At 37.6% G+C, this 12,218-nt stretch overlaps 1 protein-coding gene across 5 annotated transcripts in view; it reads left to right on the forward strand.

Moving 5' to 3' along the window:
- GRIK2 (glutamate ionotropic receptor kainate type subunit 2) overlaps positions 1-12,218 on the forward strand; it is a 659,820-nt gene that overhangs the window by 382,002 nt on the left and 265,600 nt on the right. The gene's annotated exons all lie outside the window — the stretch shown is intronic.

Genomic DNA, 12,218 nt, shown 5'->3' on the forward strand with positions numbered 1-12,218 from the left:
TGCCTTCCATGTGTGATCCTCACCCTTGCTCAGAAGGGTGGATGATTCTCTGTCCCCTTTAGACTTGTGCTGTCTGCACAAGGGAGCTCCAGAGGTCAGAATCCACCCTTTCCCCACTGCCCTTAATGTCCACATCTTCTAATTGAAGATAATATTTGTAATTGTTTTTCTCCTGGAACTCTCTGGTTTTTAAAAGTGATTTTCCAACAAGCACAAGATAGGGCAGATCATCATTTTTTATGTCCAATTATAAAATGTGAAAACAAGGCAAAGGGGATTTAATTTTTTTATTATCTGTTTTAGATAAAGGAGCAAGTCAATGAAATGAAAGAGCCAGAATTCATAAACTTAAATTCCATTTGTTAGACCATGCTGCTTTTTGTGCTGTGCGCTGAACTTCAGGTGGGAATTCAGGAATGAGCAAAATCGGAGACAGAAGTTCCAGAATGGATCTGCCACCTGCCAGCTAGCATTCAGATCTCAGAGGGGACCTGCCTGCACTTATTTAATGGAAAGATAAATGTGTTCATGGAACTGTTACTATAAATTCATTTAGAAACGGGACAGAGGCTGCACTCACATTCCTCCCAGGTCTGAGCTGCTGGCAGATTTGGTTCACTGTACCTCTGGGAGGTAATACATTCTAGCTAGGTGGCAAAGTGTGATTGTTATTCAGAGTTTCCTAATACCAATTTCTTTTACAATTTAAACGAACTTTTCAGTTCAATTTGTCAAATTATTGAAAAATGCTTTTATACACTTACTATGGGCATGGCAATGTATGGAATACTACACAGGGTATTACAAAGATAGGCATGGTTATTACCCAAAAGATGCTTGTGATCTAGAAAGAAAGAAAAAAAAGGAAGAAATATAAGCAGTTTTATTAAAACTAGAGTGTGCAATGAAGGAAGAAGATACAGATCAGTGATGCTTAGTTTGGGAGGATTCTAGATACTTCTAGAATAAAATGATATCTATGAACCATCTTTCCAGAAAAGTCCATGATCACTCTTTAATTCTATCTAAGTCTATCTGGACTAAAATTGGCATACTATAACCTTCCCACATTTGAATTATACAATTTTATAAGTTTTGACATATATTTGTACCCATGAAACCATCACTAAATCAAGATAGAACATATTTATCATGTCATTCTTAAGAGTGATTACATTTAAATGTAAATTATTACATACAACACTGGGTGTGTTTGGAACCTAAGCCAAGAGCCCTGATGTGCAAAAAGTGCTTAAGCAGAATGACATTGTCACAAATGTAACTCTGCTTGGCATAATAGAGAAAATAAATTAGGAAAGGTTACGCTCCAAGTTTCCCCGGTGACAATTCAGTGTCAGTACCCAAAAGCCACATTTCTTGAGGGACAGAGGGATGCTTTTTGCATTGGAAAGAAAAATAAATATTTTTGACAGCCTTTTTTTTTTTTTTTTTGCTAAGACTTTAGAATATCTGAGAGATTTTATGTACCAATATTCCCTGGTGAGTTTATATGGAGCTCAGAATTGTTCATTTCTAACTGTTTGCTTCATGAAAATAAAAGCTATGTTTAATTTTTTTTGTAACTCCTATCTCTCCCAGAACTTTACAAAGGAGATGTTTAATGATGATGATTACAGTAACCAAAACCAGAAAATAACATATGCAGCCAATTTGGACATGCTTGCTAATAACTACTTAGTTCCAAATTCTTCTGTAAATGAAATCTAAATATATAGAAATGTTTTAACCATTCACAGCATCTATGATTATTCCTGCCTTTATATATTGAGAAATGTTTCAATTATACATACAAAATCAAAAATATTAAACAATGGTAATTTTTATCATTTGAACTTTTGAGAATATCTAATTTCCCTGATTCTTCAATTATTTAAAAATGTATAGTAGACTTTTCCAGAGCATAAAAGAAATATAAACTGTTCTTTCAATACTTGAAAGTCTCATCAGGCTTAAGATTGCTTGAGATAGATGAAATCACACTGGGTGACTAAACCAATTTCCGTGGCAATAGCTCAGCCATAGAAATTAGCATTTGTCATTCTTCCACCTGCTTCCCTGTACACGCTCCATGCCTAAAAGTGATTAGACTAGGTATAAGATAAACCCAGCAATAAGTTAGTGAGATGGTTGTTGCATATTTAAACTGTATGCGAAGCCACTTCTCATGCTCTTTTCAAGACACCCATTTGGTGAGTTCACTACAGTTTTATTGAAATGTGTAGGACTACATCGCACAATTTTAAAGGTTTGCAAAGCAAGTTTTTGCCTGACAGATATTCTTTGTAGGTTAGCTAACTTATTTTGGAAAGAAAAATAAAGTTTCAATTCCAGTCTACTCTTAGGTAGGCTCTCAAAGGGGCTCCTATTAGTATCAATAGACACTTGACCTGGCATGAAGCTTGGAAGTTTGCACTTAGATCTGTCTGTACCTACCTACTCTGCTCTTCCTTCTGGGCTGTATTCCCATGGCAAAGAGATATTCTAGCTTTGCGGTAAGTATGATTTATTTATATATAAGTAATTATTCTTAAAAGAGAGACAATAGGACAGACTGTTTTATCTTCATTGCCAATTTTTTTTCTCTGCTTAGCTTTTGTCTTTCTAGTTTAGGATGTGAGTGACTCCAGCTTTATCCAAGCCACTTATGGATTTTAATAACCAAATTGTACACATATTCCATTTTAAATTAATTGGTTAAATGACAGTTATGTTTAACTCTGAGGCTTTCTTTAGAGGTAGCTATTCTGTAAAAGAAAAAAATAATCTGACTTGGGAGCCAAATAAACTTTTATTTGAATCTCAGCTGAGAGACATACAGTTTTTGGGACCTGAGGACATAACTGTCTGGTGTTCAGCAGAACTTCCAAAGATATGAGACTTGCTGCCATCAGTTTATCCTTCAGTGCCTTTCATAGTTTCAGTGGGAATATGGCTTAGGAGAGGTAGTTGGTTATGATAGTTCAGACAGTGGTTCCAAGAATTAGGTCTTGCCTGAGTCTTGTTTCTAAGTCCTATTTCTGCCAGAGTTTTGTTATGATAGTTTGGACAGTAGTTCAAAGAACCAAGCTTTGCCTGAGTCTTATTTCTCAAGGTGATGAGACCTTGAGACAATTACTTTAACCTTGCTAAGCTTTAGCTTCCTTCTCTCTAAATTCGTAATAGTAGTATCACTGAAAACATACCCTTGGTAGAATTAGATGAGACAATGCACATAAAGACATTGACCCAGATGTGTGGTATAGTGTTAAGAATGCAATGTAATTTGATAGCAATAATAATATTATAAAACTGATAAAGTAATTAACCTGTGTGTCTCCTCTACTTTATCCCTCTTATGTTCCACTCCTCCTCCCTTTTTTTCTTCCTGTTTTCCACCAAGAAGAAAGTCAAGGAAAGGGACTATAAAGTCAATATGAGAAGGTGGAAGGCTTAGGAAGAGCAGGTCAATTAATTTCTACACTTTTAGAGTTGGGAGAAAGAGACTTCCATTAAGCCTGATCTTGTAAGACACTCTAGGACCTTTTCCTTTTGAAAACCTCCTGAGCAGCAACTGCATACAAGAAATCTACTTTCACAAAATCACAATTAATATGAATAACTTCCCAATAACCTAGTATTGTCCCAATCACATACATTGATGTATCTCTTTTTTATGATATTGTAGTTTCAATTCTCCACAATCTACATTTCCTTACTCTGCAGTCCATTTTTGTTGAGTATTTACTGCTTTTTTTATTATTATATTATTTTTTTTATTATGAAATTTATTGTCAAATTGGTTTCCATACAACACCCAGTGCTCATCCCAACAGGTGCCTTCCTCAACACCCATCACCCACCCACCCCCCATAAACCCTCAGTTTGTTCTCAGTTTTTAGGGGTCTCTTATGTTTTGGCTCCCTCCCTCTCTAACCACCATTTTTTTTCTTCCCCTCCCCCATGGTCTTCTGTTAAGTTTCTCAGGATCCACACAGGAGTGAAAACATATGGTATCTGTCTTTCTCTGTATGACTTATTTCACTTAGCATAACACTCTCCAGTTCCATCCACGTTGCTACAAGGCCATATTTCATTCTTTCTCATTGCCAAGTAGTATTCCATTGTGTATATAAACCACAATTTCTTTATCCATTCATCAGTTGATGGATATTTAGGCTCTTTCCATAATTTAGCTATTGTTGAGAGTGCTGCTGTAAACATTGGGGTACAAGTGCCCCTATGCATCAGTATTCCTGTATCCCTTGGGTAAATTCCTAGCAGTGCTACTGCTGGGTCATAGGGTAGGTCTATTTTTAATTTTTTGAGGAACCTCCACACTGTTTTCCAGAGTGGCTGCACCAGTTTGCTTTCACACCAACAGTGCAAGAGGGTTCCCATTTCTCCACATCCTCTCCAGCATCTATAGTCTCCTGTTTTGTTCATTATACCCACTCTGACTGGCATGAGGTGATATCTCAGGGTGGTTTTGATTTGTATTTCCCTGATGAGGTACGATGTTGAACATCTTTTCATGTGCCTGTTGGCCATCGGGATGTCTTCTTTACAGAAGTGTCTATTCATGTTTTCTGCCATTTCTTCACTGGATTGTTTTTCGGGTGTGGAGTTTGGTGAGCTCTTTATAGATTTTGGATACTGGCCCTTTGTCTGATATGTCATTTGCAAATATCTTTTCCCATTCCGTTGGTTGCCTTTCAGTTTTGTTGATTGTTTCCTTTGCTATGCAGAAGCTTTTTATCTTCATGAGGTCCCAATAGCTCATTTTTGCTTTTAATTCCCTTGCCTTTGGGGATGTGTCAAGTAAGAGATTGCTACGGCTGAGGTCAGAGAGGTGTTTTCCTGCTTTCTCCTCTAGGGTTTTGATGGTTTCCTGTCTCACATTCAGGTTCTTTATCCATTGTGAGTTTGTTTTTGTGAATGGTGTAATAAAGTGGTCTAATTTCATCCTTCTGCATGTTGCTGTCCAGTTCTCCCAGCACCATTTGTTAAAGAGACTGTCTTTTTTCCATTGGATATTCTTTCCTGCTTTGTCAAAGATTAGTTGGCCATACTTTTGTGGGTCTAGTTCTGGGGTTTCTATTCTATTTCATTGGTCTATGTGTCTGTTTTTGTGCCAATACCATGCTGTCTTGATGATAACAGCTTTGTAGTAGAGGCTAAAGTCTGCGATTCTTTTTTTTTTTTTTTAACGTTTATTTACTTTTGAGACAGAGAGAGACAGAGCATGAACGGGGGAGGGTCAGAGAGAGAGGGAGACACAGAATCCGAAGCAGGTTCCGGGCTCTGAGCTGTCAGCACAGAGCCCGACGCGGGGCTCGAACCCACAAACAGCGAGATCACGACCTGAGCCGAAGTCGGACGCTCAACCGACTGAGCCACCCAGGCGCCCCTAAAGTCTGCGATTCTGATGCCTCCTGCTTTGGTCTTCTTCAAAATTACTTTGGCTATTCAGGGTCTTTTGTGGTTCCACACAAGTTTTAGGATTCCTTGTTCTAGCTTCTAGAAGAATGGTGGTGCAATTTTGATTGGGATTGCATTGAATGTGTAGATAGCTTTGGGTAGTGTTGAAATTTTAACAATATTTATTCTTCCAATCCATGAGCACAGAATGTTTTTCCATTTTGTTATATCTTCTTCAATTTCCTTCATAAGCTTTCCGTAGTTTTCAGCATACAGATCTTTTACATCTTTGGTCAGGTTTATTCCTAGGTATTTTATGATTCTTGGTGCAATTGTGAATGGGATAAGTTTCTTTATTTGTTGCTTCATTATTAGTGTATAAGAATGCGGGGCGCCTGGGTGGCTCAGTCGGTTAAGCGTCCAACTTCGGCTCAGGTCATGATCTCACAGTATGTGAGTTCGAGCACCGCGTCAGGCTCTGTGCTGACCGCTCAGAGAGACTGGAGCCTCAGATTCTGTGTCTCCCTCTCTCTCTGCCCCTCCCCTGTTCATGCTCTGTCTCTCTCTGTCTCAAAAATAAGTAAACATTAAAAAAGAAAAGAATGCAACTGATGTCTGTACATTGATTTTGTATCCTGCGACTGCTGAATTCGTGTATCAGTTCTAGCAGACTTTTGGTGGAGTCTGTCGGATTTTCCATGTATAATATCATGCCATCTGCAAAAAATGAAAGCTTGACTTCATCTTTGCCAATTTTGATGCCTTTGATTTCCTTTGGTGTCTGATTGCTGATGCTAGAACTTCCAACACTATGTTAAACAACAGTGGTGAGAGTGGACATCCCTGTCATGTTCCTGATCTCAGGGATAAAGCTCTCAGTTTTTCCCCATTGAGGATGATATTAGCTGTGGGCTTTTCATAAATGGCTTTTATGATGTTTAATTATGTTCCTTCTATCCCTTTAGGTGTGCTGTTAGATTTTGTATTTGGGATTTTTCTTGTTTCTTGAGATATGCCAGGATGGCAATGTCTTTCCCTCTCAGGACTGCCTTAGCTGCATCCCAAAGCGTTTGGATTGTTGTATTTTCATTTTCATTTGTTTCCATATATTGTGTAATTTCTTCTCTAATTGCCTGGTTGACCCATTCATTGTTTAGTAAGGTGTTCTTTAACCTCCATGCTTTTGGAGTTTTTCCAGACTTTTTCTTGTGGTTGATTTCAAGCTTCATCGCATTGTGGTCTGAAAGTATGCACGGTATGATCTCAATTCTTGTATACTTATGAAAGGTTGTTTTGTGACCCAGTATGTGATCTATCTTGGAGAAGGTTCCATGTGCATTCGAGAAGAAAGTATATTCTGTTGCTTTGGGATGCAGAGTTCTAAATATATCTATCAAGTCCATCTGATCCAGTGTATCATTCAGGGCCCTTGTTTCTTTCGGATCCTGTGTCTAGATGATCTATGCATTGTTGTAAATGGGGTATTAAAGTCCCCTGCAATTACCACATTCTTATCAATAAGGTTGCTTATGTTTGTGATTAATTGTTTTATATATTTGGGGGCTCCTGTATTCGGTCCATAGACATTTATAATTGTTAGCTCTTCTTGATGGATAGACCCTGTAATTATTATATAATGCCCTTCTTCATCTCTTGTTACAGCCTTTAATTTAAAGTCTAGTTTGTCTGATGTAAGTATGGCTACTCCAGCTTTCTTTTGACATCCAGTCGCATGATAGTTCTCCATCCCCTCACTTTCAATCTGAAGGTGTCCTCAGGTCTAAAATGAGTTCTTGTAGACAGCAAATAGAGGGGTCTTGTTTTTTTATCCATTCTGATACTCTATGTCTTTTGGTTCGCACATTTAGTCCATTTACATTCAGTGTTATTATTGAAAGATATGGGTTTAGAGTCATTGTGATGTCTGTAGGTTTCATGCTTGTAACGATGTCTCTGGTACTTTGTCTCACAGGATCCCCCTTAGGATCTCTTGTAGAGCTGGTTTAGTGGTTACGAATTCCTTCAGTTTTTGTTTTTTTGGGAAAACCTTTATCTCTGCTTCTATTCTGAATGACAGACTTGCTGGATAAAGGATTCTCGGCTGCATATTTTTTTCTCTTCATCACATTGAAGATTTCCTGTCATTCCTTTCTGGCCTGCAGAGTTTCAGTAGACAGATCCATCACAAGTCTTATCGGTCTCCCTTTATATGTTAGAGCATGTTTATCCCTAGCTGCTTTCAGAATTCTCTCTTTATCTTTGTATTTTGCCAGTTTCACTATGATATGTCGTGCAGAAGATCGATTCAAGTTACATCTGAAGGGAGTTCTCTATGCCTCTTGGGTTTCAATGCCTTTTTCCTTCCCAGTTCAGGGAAGTTCTCAGCTATGATTTCTTCAAGTCCACCTTCAGCACCTTTCCCTCTCTCTTCCTTCTCTGGAATCCCAATTATGCATACATTATTTCGTTTAATTATGTCACTTAGTTCTCTAAGTCTCCCCTCATACTCCTGGATTTTTTTATCTCTCTTTTTCTCAGCTTCTTCTTTTTCCATAATTTTATCTTCTAATTCACCTATTCTCTCCTCTGCCTCTTCAATCCGAGCTGTGGTCACCTCCATTTTTATTTTGCAGCTCATTTATAGCATTTTTAGCTCCTTCTGACTGTTTCTTAGTCCCTTGATCTCTGTAGTAATAGATTCTCTGCTGTCCTGTATACTTTTTTCAAGCCCAGCGATTAATTTTATGACTATTATTTTAAATTCATTTTCTGCTATATTGCTTAAATCATTTTTGATCAATTCGTTAGCTGTCGCTACTTCCTGGAGTTTCTTTTGAGGAGAATTTTTCTGTTTCCTCATTTTAAATAGTCCCTGGAATGGCGGGGAACTGCAGGGGTCTTCCTCTGTGCTGTCTGGAGTAACTTGTGTTGGTGGGCGGGGCCACAGTCAGACCTGATGTCTGCCCCCAGCCCACCGCTGGGGCCACAGACTGGTGTGTACCTTATCTTCCCCTCTCCCAGGGGCAGGACTCACTGTGGAGTTGTGTGGCCTCTGTCTGGGCTACTTGCACACTGCCAGTCTTGTGGTACTGCTTCGATGGGATCTGGCGTATTAGCCTGGGTGGATCTGCAAAGTGCACAGGGGCAGGAGGGGCAGGCTCAGCTTGCTTTGCCTTCAGTATTCACTTCGGGAGGGGCCCTGAGGCAACCAGAGGGAGGCAGACCTGTGGGAGAAATGGATCCTCAGAAGCACAGCGTTGGGTGTTTGAGCTGTGCAAACAAGTTCTGTGATGGGAACTGGTTCCCTTGGGATTTTGGATGGGGGATTGGCGAGGGACATGGGGCTTCCCAGTGCCTTTGTTCCCTGCCAAGCTGAACTCTGTCCTCCCAGGCTCAACAACTCTCCCTCCTGCTCTCCGACCAGAGCTGTTGACTTATATCATTCCAGATGTTAAGTCCTTCTGGCTGTCAGAACACACTCCATCTGGTCCCTCCACTTTTGCAAGCCAGACTTTGGGGCTCTGCCTTGCCCATGGAGCTGATCCTCCATCACCCTGACTCCCTCCTGCCAGTCTGTGTAGCATGCACCACCGCTCCGCCCTTCCTACCCTCTTCCGTGGGCCTCTCGTCTATGCTTGGCTGGGGAGAGTCTATTCTGCTAGTCTTCTGGCAGTTTTCTGGGTTATTTAGGCAGATGTGGGTGGAATCTACACAATCAGCAGGACGCAGTGAGCCCAGCGTCCTCCTTCGCCACCATCTTCCGAGTGGGTCTCGAGTATTCACTGCTTTATTGAAAAATAATATGGATTAATGCATTCAAGTACTTATTGATATTTCATGTTGTAAGTTCAAAAGCATTTACACTGTTTTGCTTTATTAAATATAGAACTCTGAGCAAAAAAAAAAAAAGAGAAAGATGTGAACTCTGCATAGATTGTATGGATTTGAATCCATCTCCACCTCGACATGCTAGGAGCTTAGGCCAGTTACTTAACTGTTCTTTGACTTAATTTTCTACTTAATACAAACTCAGTGGATTTCAAGTGGATGATGGCTATGAGAATTAAAGGGAATGGTTTAAAGGGAATGCCTCCTACATAGTGAATACTAAATGAGTGTTAACTAATGCTATTACTAGTATAAGACACATTTTCAAGCAGATGCATTCTTGTGAAAATAAGAAAAACATTTTTGAAACACTAGAGTTTTCTCACAACTTTACAAAGGTGAAAGAATTTGTGTACATATAGATTTGTAAATAAGACAGTGAAGTTGAGTCTGACAGGATATCAGGTATATACAGAAAATATCTCATTATTACATAAAACAACCAATTTAAAAGTAGGACAACAATAAATAAGTAGAGAGTAGTTTCAGAAGTTCTGTGTATTACTGTATCAAAAATTAGCATATTTTAAACTGGAAATTCAAGAAATAATTTGATTAGCAAATTAAGTACTTATACTTTTTTCTCCAATATTTCTCTTATATTTAATAAATATTATCTTTTTAAAATTTTGTTTATCTTTTATTTTTTAAATTTATTATTTATCTTTTATAATTACATTTAAAATCATAGATCTTAAATAGTTTTATTATCAGCTAGTGTGTCCTCTGATCTTGACACTGAAACTCTGTTGCAAAAGCAGTTTTTGAACTCTTAAATTAGTAAAATACTTTCTCAGCATTGCCATTTTAGATAAGATTACTATTCTAGGACGTCCATATAAGTCATATAAGATCATGTAAGTCATATAATATCACATAAGTAAATCATGGCAGGATGGTAGTAATATTGTATTGATGTTCTTTTAGTTATTTTTGTGGGAATAGATAAAAATTTTCATGTTGAGAATTATTGAATGGTATTCAGCAATCTTCTAATTTAAAAAAAACTGTAGAAAAATACATAAAAAGAAAACATTAAGTTCCATTAATTATTAACTTTCAAGAGTAATTATTGGTTTCATTTTGGTGTATTTTCTTCTTTTTGATCTGCTGTTGTTGATATAACATGTAATATGGTGGTTAAGAATACTAGCTATGAGCAGAGAGTCTGTTTGAATCTGGGTCTTTCCACTTAATAACTGTGTGACTTTGCCTAGTTACTTAACATCTCCCAAAGTTGGTTTTGTCAATTGATGAATGGGAACAATAGTGGTGCTTTTATTAAACCATTATTGTGAGAATTAAATAAATTAAATAGTACATAATGAAGTACATGAAGATGTATAATAGTTTATGCTGGACATACAGCTCTGTTATCATCAGTGTTTACACTTAGCATCATATCACATGCAACTTCTCATCTAATTGATTATTTTTCAAAACATAGTTATTAGTTATATGTAATATCATTGTGATTTTATTGTGTTTCCTTAATTTGAACATTCAGTAGGTTTCCACTTTATAAATAAAAATAAATCATGTATGTAGCTTTTGTCTTATCCCTGATATCCTTATGGGAAATTCCAGAAAGAAATTACTGGATTAAAAAGAACATGGATATTTTTAAGGCTTCTTTTGCAAGTTGCAAAATTGCCCTTTATCTTTGTAGTGTTTGAAAGTGTTCATTCCTCTCCACCTTTGTTAACGGTGATATTTTTTTTAATTTATTTTATTTTAAAATCTAATGTGTCTTTCATATTGTGGGAACTGTTTTTATGACCACCTGTGTGCTGTATACGTCACCTGAATGTTACTTCAGGCCAAAGACAAATATCAGTCTAATCTTCAGGCTCATGATGTATGCCTGTATCAACTCCATGATTCTCTTTTCACTTTGCAGCCATCAGAGTATGCGAAAGTAGTCAGCTGGTATTTACAAAGTGAAGGTTATGAATCTGAGCTATATTCCCCAAAGATTTATGAACTATAAAATGGCATTATTATTATGTTCTGTCATTGCATTGTGCTCTTTACCCGTCTTCCATTTTATGTGGTAAAGCTCCTTAGGATCCATTTGCATGAAAGCTACTGTGTGTACTCATTTTGTATTGTATTGTGGCAAACGCTATAATCTACGGGGTTCCTATCCATTTTGGAATTCATTTCACAGCTCACTAATTGTGTGAATGAGAAGAGGAAATATATGCTTTTATTCCGAAGCATGCCAAGCAGATGGCCCAAAGTTCATTTCTAGCAGTACTGTCAGTGTGGCCCTCTTCTGTAGGTAGTGAGCCTGGCATCCATCCGTCAAACACAATGTGAGGCTCCATTTAACACAGCCGCTGACGGTCATGGAGCCTCTGGTTTGTTTCGACTTATAAACATTTTATTTTTTATCATCAGTTTCTAAAGTGGACAGTCATTTGAGCAGGTGCAAACACAGAATTCATATTCGTTTTACTTGAGAAGACAAAATGAACTTTTATTCATATGGAAATTTGGGGGAAAAGAAAACAGGACAGGGGATTAAGCTTAGTTTCTTAAAAAGGGATTAATACATGTATTGAGATTCAAAACAGTAGCATTCATTTCTGAGATTGAATCTTCTGAAAAATTATATTGAAGAAAAGATCAGGGGTTATAATGAAGCTTTTTAGGTGAATCTCCTTTCAAATCTCTTTTGTTCTTCCTATACAAGAAAATTGTTTATTTACTTTTATATACAATATGTAATTTATTTAATCATTTAAAACGTTCCTAATTGCATTCATTGTATGTGTGTGTGTGTGTGTGTGTGTGTGTGTGTGTGTGTGTAGAGACAGAGTAAGGCAGAGACAGAGGGGGTGGCAAAAAAATAAAATAATGAATGTCTTCACACATTTCCTACTTCAACAAAGATACTAGGACAATAT

Source organism: Neofelis nebulosa, chromosome 6, assembly GCF_028018385.1.
Source record: "Neofelis nebulosa isolate mNeoNeb1 chromosome 6, mNeoNeb1.pri, whole genome shotgun sequence".
Classification (NCBI taxonomy): Eukaryota; Metazoa; Chordata; class Mammalia; order Carnivora; family Felidae; genus Neofelis; species Neofelis nebulosa.